Consider the following 15,175-nt stretch of genomic DNA (forward strand, 5'->3'; position numbering starts at 1 on the left):
CAATTTTTAACTGTATTTTTGCAATTTTCTTTCTGGGAACTTCAATGACACCAGATACCAGATTCCATGAAAAACCTAACCAGTCTAATTTTTGCACTGGTGAAAAAATCGATTTCTCCAAATTTGGTAAAAACCCAGATTTCAATAAAGTATGTAAAACAGATTTGGACATGCGTACACATCTTTCCCTGCTGTCACAAGCCCATCCGTCGTCCAAATACACAATGATCGGGAAACTTTGTGATCTCCAAAAGTTAACTAATGTACGAACAACTTTAGTAAAATTATGTCCAGCTGAAGATAGCCCAAAAGGTAAAACTGAGAAAATAAAATATCTTTCTTGTCCATCAATTACACAGGAAAAACCTAGAAATTTCTGATGTTCTGGATGTATATTAATATGATGATAACCATGACGTAAATCGAACTTTAGCATGAAAAACCCCTTTTTTGCGTATTGCTTGGCCTCTTTAACGCCTTCAAATTTTATTTTCTGTTTTTGTACATATTTGTTAACATGTCTCAGATCTAAAACTAATCTCTCTTTCTTCGAATCACTGATGGCTACAGTTAGAGGATTTATTACATAAGGTTTATTTGAAACTTCAGTAATACAACCATTCAGTTTTAATTCTGTAATAGCTTTCAAAACAAATGAGGAATTATTAAATGCTGATCTGTTATTATTCAAATAAACTGATGGAGGTTCTTGAATAAAAGGAATAACGTAACCAAATTTTACAGTGCTTAGAACTAATTCAGAAGGTTTTAAACTATCTTCCCAATACTGGACATGATCTTTTAATCGATTTTTTACAGTCTTAATTCCATCAGTATATTCATAACGATCAAATTCTATATCATACTCAACTTTTTCATTAAGACAGGGATGGGGCGCTTGTAATAGTGGCTGGTGCTGACTTGGTACTACTGAAGGTACGTGCTTTGTAGGGACAGAAACGGGCAGTGTGTCCTGGTCTTTTGCAGTAAAAGCACAGTCCGTCGTTGTACTGGTGCTGGGAGTTGTTCTGCTGACTGTAGTTGTCGTTTCTGGGTCCAGATTCTTTGCTGAAGCCACGAAAAAATTCTCTAGCATTGAAACCTCCTCTGCCACCACCTCTGCTGTAAGGCTTATTAGCTGTACGTTTACGGTTAGCTCTGAAAACGGCAGTGCGTAACTTTGAGGCATCTTCAACACTGTCAGCAAGAGGATCGTCCAGATATTCGTGGACGGTATCCCACCCATGGCGATCAGCGATTTTCAAAATTTTGTTTCGCTGGTTCAAAGTGTCAAGTTCAGTTTTAACAATAGACTGCAGGTCAAGCGTTTGGTCAAGTGACTCAGAAGTTAGCAAATGTTCAATTCTTCTTAATGAAGAAATACGGTCGGTGTTAAAAATGAACTGTATTTTAATCCTTTCCTGTCTGAATTCAAATAACGGAGGCTGGGAAGCAATTGTAGAAGGTTGACCACTGACTAACGTGCGTGTGTTTGTATTGACAGAGCTTACTTGAGTCTTTTTAAAACTCCGACAAAATCTCACTTTTCTGTCTCTGTAGAACTAAAGAACTATTAGATAAGGAAACTGCATCAGCTGTAGTTAGATCACTTTCGTCGTCTTGTTAAAGTTGACTTTCGTCCATTGGCTCCACGGCAGAAATTTCTTCTTCGGACATAATACACGTGTCTTCTTACTGGCTATAGCGAGAGTCGATGGTCAGAAAGGTGACCGCACGGGTTTTAAGTGCGGACAAATGGTCACATGTCATGAATATTCATGAACGTACGACGAACTAAATTTTATGTTGACTGCTGTACCCCTATTTTTGTCATTTTAACCTATTATGTCTGGGTTTGTTTCCCAAACATAATTGTCAATATAAAGGACTTTGATGTTAATGTCATACTAAATGTACAAACGAGAGCTTTAACTAGCTTTAAAACCCGGTTTAACCCACCATTTTCTATATCAGAAAATGCCTGTATTATTTGTTTCATTTTCCTTCCGATTTCAGTATTTTTGTGATTTTACTTTATGATGTATACATGTATACCGCAACTAATGTTGTGTTTCCCTAAAATCTTTGTTAAAAATTAATTATTTCCTTTAAATTTTTATACATACATGTATTAAGAGCATACATGTATATTTGTGTAAAGAACATTTATATGATGTTTTTGACAAAATCCGGCTTTGTTTGTCTGTTAAAATAGAAAAGCTAGATGTTTCTCTCCTGAGAATATAAATTATATCTAAAAAAAAGAAAAACTAAATTTGAAGAAAATGTCTAAAATTTGTAACCCTTTTATCTCTTAAAGTATATCAATTTAAACATATTAATCAATTAATAGGTGAACAAAAATAGCCATGCAAATTTTCGTACACAAATCTTTACACGATCTAAACTATATCGTATGTCCTTAATGAAAGATTGTCATCTTATTCAGATTTGAAATAGTTGTGCTACTTACGATAAGAAAACATACGGAAAAAGGACAATAAACAGATGGGGTCAATTATATTTTTTAGATATAAAGAGTAATGCACAGTTACTTGCAGACAACTTTCAAGAAAATAAAAACTTATAGCCCATAACAAATACTCATGGTGCTAGCTATATACTGTGGATTCATTATAATTATTCGTTGAATACCAATATTCGTGGGTTTCGATGGTACAGGTGAACCACGAATTCAAATGCTTAACGAATGATATCTTTTTAATAGGCTTTGTATACAGAGATTGTCAAAACCACGAAATCAAATATCCACAAAAAGTTAAAATGCAAGTTTTCAGCAATCCACAAAAATTGATACCCATCAAAATAATTGACACCACAGTAATACTTCTGCAAAACTTAACACCATTGGTATATTTGACATTCCACAAAGTGTTATTAATTTTCAAATAGGAAGACAACACCATATTCGAGAGTAGTTGAATGTAACCTGAATAATGGTTATCTATCTGATTTTTTTTTGTAATAGAGAGGGGGCGGCAAAGGGAACCATTGTCTCTCTACCTGTTCGTTTTATATCAATAAAATATGACAACGTCAACATTAATGTTTTATTCAGCCAGTGTGTAGATGATTTGACTTTGATCTGGATGATATGGAAACGTATATTAGTCACCAGTTGATCAGTTGTCAACACAACTTGACGACAAAAATAAGAGGGAAAGTTGCATTGTTACTGAACTTGTACACTTAAACAAGTTTACTTGTTTAATTAATAATTCAACTTGTAGACTTACTACAAGTTGACTTGTTGAGTTCTTCTGAACAAGACCACAGACCAAAAAGTGTACATAATATTATTGTGTCCTAGTAAACTTTGCCGTTTGTACTTGTAGGTGATTTGACTTTGATCTGGATGATAATCTCATCTTATTAGTTGAATTTGTTTAATCTTTTCTTTTTTTCGGTTCTTTATCATTAACTTAACTGACATTATCAATATTTTTATTATGTAACAGGACATGTTCTTTTTTATTTATCTTTTTTTATATATTGCATCTCACGTAACAGGAAGACAGATAACAATAAGCACTTGTTGCTTGCTTCTGAAATCTATTTGTGAATGTAAATATACAATATATAATTCATAATAAAATATTGTTTACACTAACACAAAACAGATACTGAATGATTAAGATAGAAGGTAAGTCTCTTTGAACTTATTTTATTCAGAATTTTGTTATTTCATATCATCAACTGAAGACAATTTGAATAAAATCTGATGTTGTGGTAGTCTAGATTCCCCAAAGCGCATAACTAACAATTGTACAAGTGTCCAACTGATGACTTGTGAGCATTTCTGTAATTGACCTTGTACTTTCTGGTGCGCACGAATCAAACTGACAAAGACATGACTTAAAAGTGGTAGCTACAGCTGTGAACCAAGATTGGAAACTTTCATCGTATTCTCTGCAAAATAAAACAACAAACTAACATTATTTTTGTATGGGTGTCAGACTTCTAACTTTCTAATATATGTATATACCACGGTAGGTGTAGTGTCCGGCTAGAATCGGCATTTTTTCGAGTGATTTGATCGGGATTTTTCTAGTATGACCACTTTTTAAAGTGAATATGAAAAACAAATGTGGACAAACATACTCCCTTTCTGACAAGACGTGAATCAGAAGTTTCAGTTTAGTATTCGAGGTTAATATAAATGGTATGCTTGTGTTTGAAAAAAATATCTAGTTATCAATCCGACTTTATTTTTCGTTAAAATGGATCAATTAAGTCTTACAATGCTTTTGTTCCAAAATACAGAATAAGGCTGTTTTTAATCGCATACCAATGCAAATGTCGAAGAAAATGCATAAATGGAATCTATATTTCCTGAAGAGTCCCGATGAAATCGATAGAATGGAACTGTTAACTTTTTACTTATTTTATTATTTTATTTAATGAATATATATATCTGCACATGTGAAAATTTTGTTTTACGCCTATATATATATTGTTATAGGTGGCACTGTAGGATTTCCTGGCCTATAAGGGATAATGATAGCCTTTTGAGAATTTTCACCACTTTCTAACACTGCCAAAAATTCTACATTAACAGTAAACAGAAGTACTTTTATCTTACTATTCGGAAATGAATTTGAATATGTATCATGACCGTTTACCTTTTTTGCTATTTTTAAAAACCTAAGGTCACTAGTGGTTTTATGTCTTTTATCGTGAAGTAAATACCAAATTTTGAAAAAATCTCAAAAATTCATTTTCATCTGTATGTAAAATTATTTCCTATTTTTCTACACCTGCTTCATCCCTCAGTTTGGCAAGTTTGTTCAGTTGATACTGAACTTTTTGTCCAATGACACTGTACAGACAGCAACCTAAATTCTGGAATGCAAATACTACCGTGCTACATGTACCTATACAGACACTTTACAAATTTTTTTGTTATTGCATTTAAAACGACATTTTGAGAATAAATTCATTTCTATATGTCTTGATTTTTCGAAAGCAGTTAGGACTTATTCAAGTGCGTCCGTGTTTTATCGAATGTCTATATAAATTTCCTATAGTTTAAAATGTTATATGTCAGTGTAATAACGTTTAAAAACAATACAATATGTTCAAATTAAGTACTTTTCAAGGCACGAAACTGGTGCGCTCATCAGTTTGATAATGGTATACTAACTTTGACAATTGATACACAAGTATCGTTCATTTGCATATATTGTTGTTTGTTACATCTTATAAATCACATGTACAGTAAATATTCGTGATTATGTTAACAATGAAATGTACAATATAAGCATATACAAAATGGATTGCGACGTATGTATACATAAAGTGTGTTAAGTTGATGAACTATTCCTTGGTTTGTTAAGTATATATTTATTGTATTATCTTCACGCTAAAATTTTAAGTTTTATAGACAAATGCGATTATATATTCAAAGCCTCACACCAAGGAAAGAGACAAACAGTGTACACAAATGTTTTAGTTTACGATATCGGTCTTATAGAAAATCTCAAATATTATTTACTGTTTATTCGTATACTAGTATTTAGAATGTTACACAATTAGGTACTATAGTTGTTTCATTTAAAATATACAATACTTTATATCGATATTATACTGCAGTATAGACAAATATTTTTGATTTGCTGAAATAAGACACATGTATTAAAAAAAAAAACATATCATCGTCCGAATTTAATGTTATATTTGGTTTGATATTTTGTCATATTAAGCTATGTTAGCCAGAACAATTTCTTCCAAAATGAGAGAGAGGATTCCAAAAGGAATTCAAATTTCATTCATAAAACAAGAATGTGTCCAAGGTACACGTATGCCCCATTCGCACTACCATTTTCTATGTTCATGGGACCGTGAAAATGGGATAAAATCTCTAATTTTGCATTAACATTAGAAAGATCATATCGTAGGGAACACGTTTACTAAGTTTCAAGTTGATTGGACAAAAACTTCATCAAAAACTACATCGACCAAAAACTTTTACCTGAAGCGGGACAGACGAATATGCAGACAATAACCCCACCAAAACCGAGGTGCTCCCAGCAGAAAACAGTTTCAGGTCTGCAAGTGTTACCCGTCGCGATTAGCATCACTTCAATATCGCGTTATTAGTCGTTTTTTTATTGTCATAATCGAGAAAGTGGGGACGAGATTGTTGTCCGATAATATGAACATAATTCGTAGTCATACTTGACATACCAGATATTTAATATCAATCAAACCACGAATGCGTACGTAAAACGTTCGAAAGGATTTACAAGTAAAAGTTTTCTTACATACACTTTAAAAAATGAAAAGATCAATACATAACGCATGAAACTTTAATTTTTATTTCAAGAAATGTTTATATGTATCCACTGAACTTGCAATTAGTAGATTATTAATGAATAACATATAATTTCACCATTCTCCGGAGTCATGGAAATTGCATATTTTGATTTTTCAAGCAGCAATTCATGTTGTTTAATAAATAATTGAAATTTCAAATATACTTACGAGCAAGTGAGAGAATCGGGTTTATTCAAACTCAAACTACTCAAACCACTTAGAGTACCTTGCAGACAACCATCGAATCCGTGCTGTGTCATACGGTTATTATTAGCACATGTCAGAAGGGCTTTAACATCTGTAATTAAAAATTGGATATTACTTACACATATCAGAAGGGCTCATAATCTGTAATACAAAATCTGTTATAACTAACACATGCCAGAAGGGCTCATAATCTGTAATACACAATCGGTTTTTACTAGCACATATCAGAAGTGCTTTAAGAACTGTTATACAAAATCGGTTATTACTAACACATGTCAGAGAAGGGATTTGAGATCTCTAATACAAAATCGGTTATACCAAACACATATCAGAAGTGCTTTAAGATCTGTAATACTAACTTTGGTTATTATACTAACACATGTCAGAAGGGCTTTGACATCTTTAATAAAAAAATAGGTTATTACTTGCACATATCAGAAGGGCTTTATCATCTGTAATACAAAATCTGTTATTACTAACACATGTCAGAAGGGCTTTATCATCTGTAATACAAAATCGGTTATTTCTTACACATGTCAGAAGGGCTTTTAGATCTCAAATACAAAATCAGTTGTAAGCTACACATGTCAAAAGGGTTTTAACATATGTAATATAATATATGTTGTTACTAACACATGTCAGAAGGGCTTAAAGATCTCTAATACAAAATCGGTTATTACTAACACATGTCAAAAGGGCTTTAAGATCTGTAATGCAAAATCGATTGTAGGGCATACAACAGTGGACCTATATGTAATACAAAATCGGTTTAAAGTAATAACACATGTCAGAAGGACTTGAGATCTCTAATACAAAATCTGTTATTACTAACACATTTCATAAGGGCTTTATCATCTGTAATACAAAATCAGTTATTACTAGCACATGTCATAAGGGCGTTAACATCTCTAATACAAAGTCAGTTGTTAGTAACACATGTCTGAAAGGTTTTAACATCTGTAATACAAAATCTGTTGTTAGGTACACATGTAAGAAGGGCTTTATCATCTGTAATACAAAAACTGTTATAACTAGCACATGTCAGAAGGGCTTTGAGATCCCTAATACATGTAAGAAAGGCGGGTTTAAGATCTGTAAACAAAATCGGTTGTTCACAATAATTCAGTTTTATATCATATGTTACCATTAAAAGATAATTTTATCTATCGTTGAACCTGGTTTTTTTCAATATATCAGGAATCAAGTAAGAATAAAAGATTTTTTAAAAATTGTAGTTATAATACCTTTCGTTTTCTCGACATCACACATTGACGTAGCAACATTAATTATATGCGGCATTAGGTCTAAATAGTTTCTCATATAATCAGTGTTGCACAATATTCTCAAATCTGCAATGTTGTTTTCGTAAATTGGAACCACGTTTCGAAACAAGCTAAAAGGAAACACATAAAATTGAAGTAACGATCCACTTAACACCAGTAATCATGCAAACGTTAAATTGATTCCTGAAAAAATTATTTTATGTTATGGAAGTGCAATATTCCTTAATAAACTAGTTATGACTAATTAATAAATTCAGCTGAAATGAGTTAATATATATGCAAAATGTTTACACTGGCACCACGTTAACATATAAAGATTATTTTTTCTCTAGAATTCAGTTTGTCTTTTCGAAAAAAAGAGAGGTTCCCTATATATTAATCAACTGAACGTTCACGAAGATGTTGTATGAGTGTCAATGAGACAATTCCTCATCCAAGTCAAAGTGTAGAAAACGTAAACAATTATGGACCAAACACGGAGTCTTGGCTCTAACCGAACATCAACCTATCAAGGGTCCCAATATGACTAGTGTTAAACAATCCAAACTGAAAAACAGTCTAGTCGAGTATGTTCCAATTGCATCAAACACAGCAGACACAGCAGTGGTCGTCGCAATCAAGTTTCTTTCCACAGATGTCCTAAAGCTGGTGCAAGGAGAAACCAGTGAAGTAAGGCAATCAGAAGATACCCTGGACCACTATTTAATGTAAGTGTTGATTGAATCATCGTTGTTTAACCCGCAGAATCTTCAAAGCTATTTGCTACCGCTATATCATCACATACGCATACCTTTTCTCAATTGTGACATCATTAAATTTGACTAATCATCCGAATTGTTACTTGTAAGCATGTATAAAACGACTCATGTCACGACTTCTTGTGCAATATTTACCTTTAAAACTCAGCATAGATACCCGGATTAAATTTTATATTTACGCCAGACACGAGTTTTGTCTACAAAAGATTCATCATTGACGCTCGAATCCAAAATTTAAAAAAAAGGCCAAATAAAGTACGAAGTTGAAGAGCATTAAGAACCAAAATTCCTAAAAGTTTAGTCAGTCAACCGTAGTTTTTCGTGGAAATCTTTTTTTTTTTTGTTAGTTTTTTTTGGCTTGGTTTATCAAAGAGACAAATCAAAGTAGCAAACCAAAAAACTAAGGAAATTGCATGAGCTCCAAAAAGGAACAAGCCTGGATGCTTCGACAGAGTAATCATATCTCTCTATGCATGTATCAACTACCAAGCGAATTAACACCTCAATCAAAATGCCAGAATGGGGAATAAAAAACAATAACCGAGCAGACGAGTTAAATGGGATATAAAGATCTAAGATTCGCGATGTGCACATGCCGTTAGTGAGTTGACACACCAACACACTGTATTTGTCGAAAAAAATCGCGATAGTGACCGTAAACCTTCTGAAGTGTCAATAACAATTGCATTTGTTTTGCTTTTGTTCGTCGTAACGGAAGGTTTTCAGTTTGTATGACTTTTCTCTGTGTCTGATTCAGTTCGAAATACATTTTATGAATTCGGATTGAATCCCGTTATGTCTTACCATGAGGAACAAAAGATAAAAGATACCAGATGGTTAGACAAACTCATAGATCGAAAATAAACTAACAACGCCATGGCTTAAAAAGAAAATGACAAACAGGCAAATTATAGTACACAAGACACAACATAGAAAACTACAACATAAGAAACAGTTTTGTTGTGTAACATTATCTGCTAGAACCTTTGTGTAAGTAGTATGAAGCACAAACTACTTCACCACGGTAAAGAACATCTTTACAGGTAAGACATAATTTGTTTCAAAGTATACTTAACGTTGAGGCATATCAAGCACACCTGTATGACCTCCTATACAGAAAAAGAAAGGATCAATATGAAAATAAATAATATAGATAAAATATCCTTTTTGATACAAATAATGGTGAATATCCACTGTACACTTTGTAAACCAAACTCCGAAACAGTGGTAACGTCCTCTTTGCTTCGATACGTTGACTTCATGAAAGAGACCCGAGAGATGCGAAATGCTCGTTGCAGTGATTATAGTTTAGCGAATCACAATCACCATTGTTTCGGAGTGTGTTTGTAAACATAAAAAAAAAATGAAAACAACACGTTCAATAATGTATTGCGTCCGAAGCGCTTTTCTGGATTTACCTTCATCAGGAACGCTCAAAGCCATACATTTGAAACCCGAAGAAAGATAAGTAACGAAAATCGTTGAAGAGCTGTATGTCAAAAAAACCTAAAATAAACAACCAAATTCATCTAAAGCCAACTTTGACTGAGGGAGTTGAAGCCTTAGTTAATAATAATTTCAAAATTTATAAACGGACAATTTAAGTAAAGTTTGTTAAATCATGTCAGTACCGAAGCACAAACTACTGAGCTGATGATACCCTCGGTACTGATAGTCCACTAGCAGAGGTACATGTATCGACCCAGTTATGTAAAAAATAGATAACAACACGTTAAATAATTTATTGCGTCCGAAGCGCTTTTCTGGATTTACCTTATTTAGGAACGCTCAATGCCAAACATTTGTAATCCGAAGATGGATAAGTTCTCATAAACTACGTGTAGGAGATTATAGTTATTTCTCACCTACAGTAATCATCTACCAAAGTTTCATCGAAAGAATATTCGTCCGTTTGGGTATTTGTCTGTATATAACTTTCAATATTTGGTATTGTCTCCCGTGAAGCAAATTCTTGTGTCAATTCGTCAAGTCTATCTGTACATATTTGTGAAGGAAGGGGTGGAGGTACTGCTTTAGCAAAACCTGCAATGAGAATGACACACAGGTGTTGTCGACATTTTATCGCTTTATCTCTTTATCAATTATTATAACGTTTACCTTTTCATAAAGGTATAACGTTAGTATTGACATTCTGAAATTTAAGTTGCTCTTTTGTAAATGTATCAATACAGCGTGATTGGACAAAAAAATACAGCATCTACTGAAAATACTTTCCCAAGCTGAGGTGTGAATCAAGTGTAGAAAAATATGAAATAATTTTGCATACAGGGGAAGATGAGTTTTTGAGAATTTTGTATTCATGACATGGTAAAAGAGCTCAAAGCACCAGTGACATTAGTTTTCTAGATAGCATAAAATGTAAACGGTCTTCATACATATTTGAATATTTTATTTAATATAAAATGAAAGTAATTCATCAGTTAACAGAGGATGTAAAATTTTGAGTAGTGTTAGAAAGTGGTGAAAATTCTAAAAAGGCTATCATTTTCTCTATCAGCAAGGAAATTTTACCAAGCCACCTAAACTATATTTCTATCTGTGTACGTTAAATTGTGGAATACATATATACTATATTTGAAGAGCTTTCAATCTTAATGTACAACTTTTGTATTATTGACAAAAAAGTCATAGTTGGTATAGCATTTAAAACATAAGGGATGTAAATTTAGCTACTGCATAATAAATTTGAATTAGTTATTCTGAGGATTTAAATAAATTAACAATAAATGTGTTTGACTAATAAAGAAATACAAATAAAATTAAACAGCAATAAAAATTATAAAAATAGTAACTTACATGCTAACATTAAAACCAACAAGTTAACAAAATACATCATCTTTGAACGATGCAACATCTATCTTTGTTGAGGATCCTTGTATTAGGGTATTTATATATTCTGTTAAGCGTGTGAATTAACTCAAATTTAAAACGACATAAACTGATATAATAGGTTTGAAATGAAATAGTACTTATAACAGTCATTATAATTGTAAGATGGCTATCGCATTTAAACATATTACATAATTATTTTTTTTTGCTGTTGTTTTAAATATGTGCGTTGTGATAAATATGCGTGTCATATGAAACAGCATTAAAAAGTAAAATCACAAAAATACTGATCTTCGAGGAAAATCAAATGGCAAAATCAAAATATAAAACACATCAAACGAATGGACAACAACTGTCAAATTCCTGACTTTGTACAGGCATGTTCAAATGTAGAAAACGGTGGATTGAACCTGGTTTTATAGCGCTTAACCTCTCACTTGTACGACAGTTACAGCAATTTCTGTTATATTGACAATGATGCGTGAACAAAATGGGACAAATAGGGGTACAAAAACAACACGGAACCCACCAAAAAGTAGGGGTGATTTCAGGTGCTCCGCAAGTAGAAGAAGTGGCACCCATCGTGTTGCTCATGTTGTTACAAAGCCGGTAAATAGTCTTATTCGGTAGGTCATATTCGTGTAAAGAGAAGGGGATTATAGTTACGACATAAGGAATATATCCGATATCATCTGTATAACGAATATTCCATAAAGGTCAACCAACTCGTGATGACGTTCGTAATATTTACGAATTGATGATTACAACTTCACTATTAGGATCTCTAGGTTTAAAAATGAAAAGTTCACAATTGGAAAGCTAAAATCATCTCTTGTCTCGTTAAGTTTAATGAAGTCGACAATCATAGAGTATGTTTTCTTTTGTTAGCACATTATTGTTTTGTTTTTTTCCGTGAATTCACGGGACATATCATAACTTGATCTATTATTTATACATAACCAAAATTATGATTTAAATTATCAACAGCGGGACAATACTGTAATTATACCATAAGTTATTTATTTATACGAAAGATACCAAAGTCTTCTAAACGCAGATTCTTCTTAGTTGATAAACAAATGAGCGTTAACATTGCTGAAATGCTTGATGTTTTGTGCCACTTTGTATTTTATTCTATTTATTTCGTTGTACTTTTGTAATAAAAATGTAAGTAGGTATAACCAAAACAAACAAATGATAATGTGCAAACGAAGACGTCAATGAGTATAATCCTAACCGAGCTGCTAGTATAATGACAACATGTATGAAGGTGTATGGAACGCCAACACTGTCTTATTATGCCCATTTTTCATTATATGTTGTGCATTTACCTTTATATGATGTGCATTTACCTTCATATGATGTGCACTTGTCATCATATGATGTACAAATATCCTTGTATGATGTGCAAACATCATTATATGATGTGCAAATATCATTATATGATGTGCAAACATCACTATATGATGTGCAAATAACATTATATGATGTGCAAACATACTTATATGATGCACATATATACTTATATGATGTGCAAATATACTTATATGATGTGCAAATGTACTTATATGATGTGCAAACATTCTTATGTGATGTGAAAATATACTCATATTATGTTGAAAGATCCTTATATGATGTGCAAATATACTTATATTATGTTGAAAGATCCTTATATGATGTGCAAATATACTTATATGCTGTGCAAAGATACTTATAAGATGTGTACATATCATTATATGATGTGTAGTTTCCCTTATATTACGTGCAAACATCTTTATATGATGTGGTTGTGTCATTATATTATGTGCTTGTAATCTTATATTATGTGGTTAGGTTTACTTCATTATATGATGTCGAAACGTCATTATATGCTGTGCTTTCATCGTCGTTATGGTCAATGAACATGATTACGATTAGAATGATTACTGTCTACGTCATAACTGATTCCGATCTGCTTCTGCGGAGTAACCGTTACTACAAATTAGAATCAAATCTGTTGCTACCGTTTGGAAAATGGTTGAGACTTGAGATAAACCTTGGCATGTTAGTACCTCGTTTTAAGATGCAAAAAAATCACATCTGATATTGTTGGAAAATTATAAAAATATATATGAATTGCAAAGTTTTGTTTAAATCGCAAATCTTTAATAATAAACATATGGAGTCTACAATACGGTTAAGGTTATTGAATTGAATAAATAATTCTTGTATGTCATGCTATATGATCGTTTTAACGAGGGAAGGCATTATATTTGTCAATTTCGTTATACCTAACGTTAGCATTTTTTCTATAAGAAGATAATACACGAAGTTTAGTATTTTCATTTATGTAAATATTGCCTTTCTGATCATGTTAGCTGTTCGAGTTTCTCTTTATATATTCTCAAGATAGACACAAACAATTGGGAATAAATCGGACTCTGATAGAGTAATGGCTCATATAAGGAACCGGTCATTTGTTACCAAAACCAAAGAGGGGATAGGAAAAGTGGCATTCAATTTTATATAGTTATAAATTTGCCGCGGTATAATGTTATGGCGAATTCTTCGTCAACCGTAGGCATCAATCTTTACGCCTCGTTTCGCTCATCTGAATTGTTAAAACCTGAAAATTTATTTTCTTCAATTTCTTCTAGCAGAGAATTTTTCATCTGATACTATTATTGAATGAAGGTGTGGTAAATATTAATAAAACCACAAACGGCAAATCCAAACCAATATAAAAAAAGAAGATGTGGTATGATTGCCAATGAGACAACTATCCACAAAAGACCAAAATGACACAAACATTAACAACTATAGATCACCGTACGGCCTTCAACAATGAGCAAAGCCCATACCGCATAGTTAGCTTTAAATAGCCCCGATAAGAAAAAATAATGTAAAACAATTCAAACGAGAAAACTAACGGCCTTATTAATGTAAAAAAAATGATCGAAAAACAAATATGTAACACAAAAACAAACGATAACCACTGAATTACAGGCTTCTGACTTGGGACAGGCACATACATAAATAATGTGGCGGGGTTAAACATGTTAGCGGGATCCCAACCCTCCCCCTAACCTGGGACAGTGGTATAACAGTGCAACATAAGAATAAACTAGTTCCCTGAAGTCGCAAACAATTTTCATACTTCAGTACTTTGATTATATATGTTATTGTCTATACCCTGCAAGAAAAGGTTTCTCTATTATTAGTTATCAAGATAATAGCCAATAAAACAACAAAACTTGAAAAGCCAAAACTACCCAAAAAGTACCTTTACTATAGAGTATACTCACCGGTTGGTGACCTTCTGCTGTTGTGTTTTTTTTATTTTGGTCGGGTTGTTGTCTCTTTGACACATTCCCCATTTCCATTCTCAATTTTATCAGACACATTGTACTATTTTTTTTTTAAAATCTATTATGTTTCCAGGATAAACGCAAAATATTAAAAGCCGCTGTCGTAAATCTTCACTTTGAAAAATTCAAAACACCACTCTCTATATTTAAGAGAACAACAGGTCTCAGTAACAAATAAATAAATGCAGTGTTTTAAGTTCATTTAGACACCAGATTAAAAACGCTCAATTCTCTGGTTTTGTTGGATTGATGTATACACACCTTCAAAAATTTGAAGGCTGAAATGTCATTGGCTGATGTAATATATACAAGGACAGAAAATAAAATGACGTGTTGTCAGATCCTTGTATCCAAAGCTGAAACAGATGATCTGTACATTATATATTAATAAATA

General features: G+C 32.5%; 1 long non-coding RNA gene across 1 annotated transcript; it reads right to left on the reverse strand.

Annotated features, from left to right (window-relative positions):
• Nucleotides 1–3,669: 3,669 nt before the first annotated feature.
• LOC143063929 (uncharacterized) lies at nt 3,670–11,527 on the reverse strand. The gene is made up of 5 exons (XR_012975141.1): nt 11,402–11,527; nt 10,450–10,627; nt 7,788–7,936; nt 6,505–6,634; nt 3,670–3,930 (listed from the first exon to the last, which is right to left on the reverse strand). It is a non-coding gene; the product is annotated as an uncharacterized LOC143063929 (long non-coding RNA).
• Between the last annotated feature and the right edge of the window lie 3,648 nt (nt 11,528–15,175).

This window comes from Mytilus galloprovincialis, chromosome 2, assembly GCF_965363235.1.
Source record: "Mytilus galloprovincialis chromosome 2, xbMytGall1.hap1.1, whole genome shotgun sequence".
Taxonomy (NCBI): domain Eukaryota; kingdom Metazoa; phylum Mollusca; class Bivalvia; order Mytilida; family Mytilidae; genus Mytilus; species Mytilus galloprovincialis.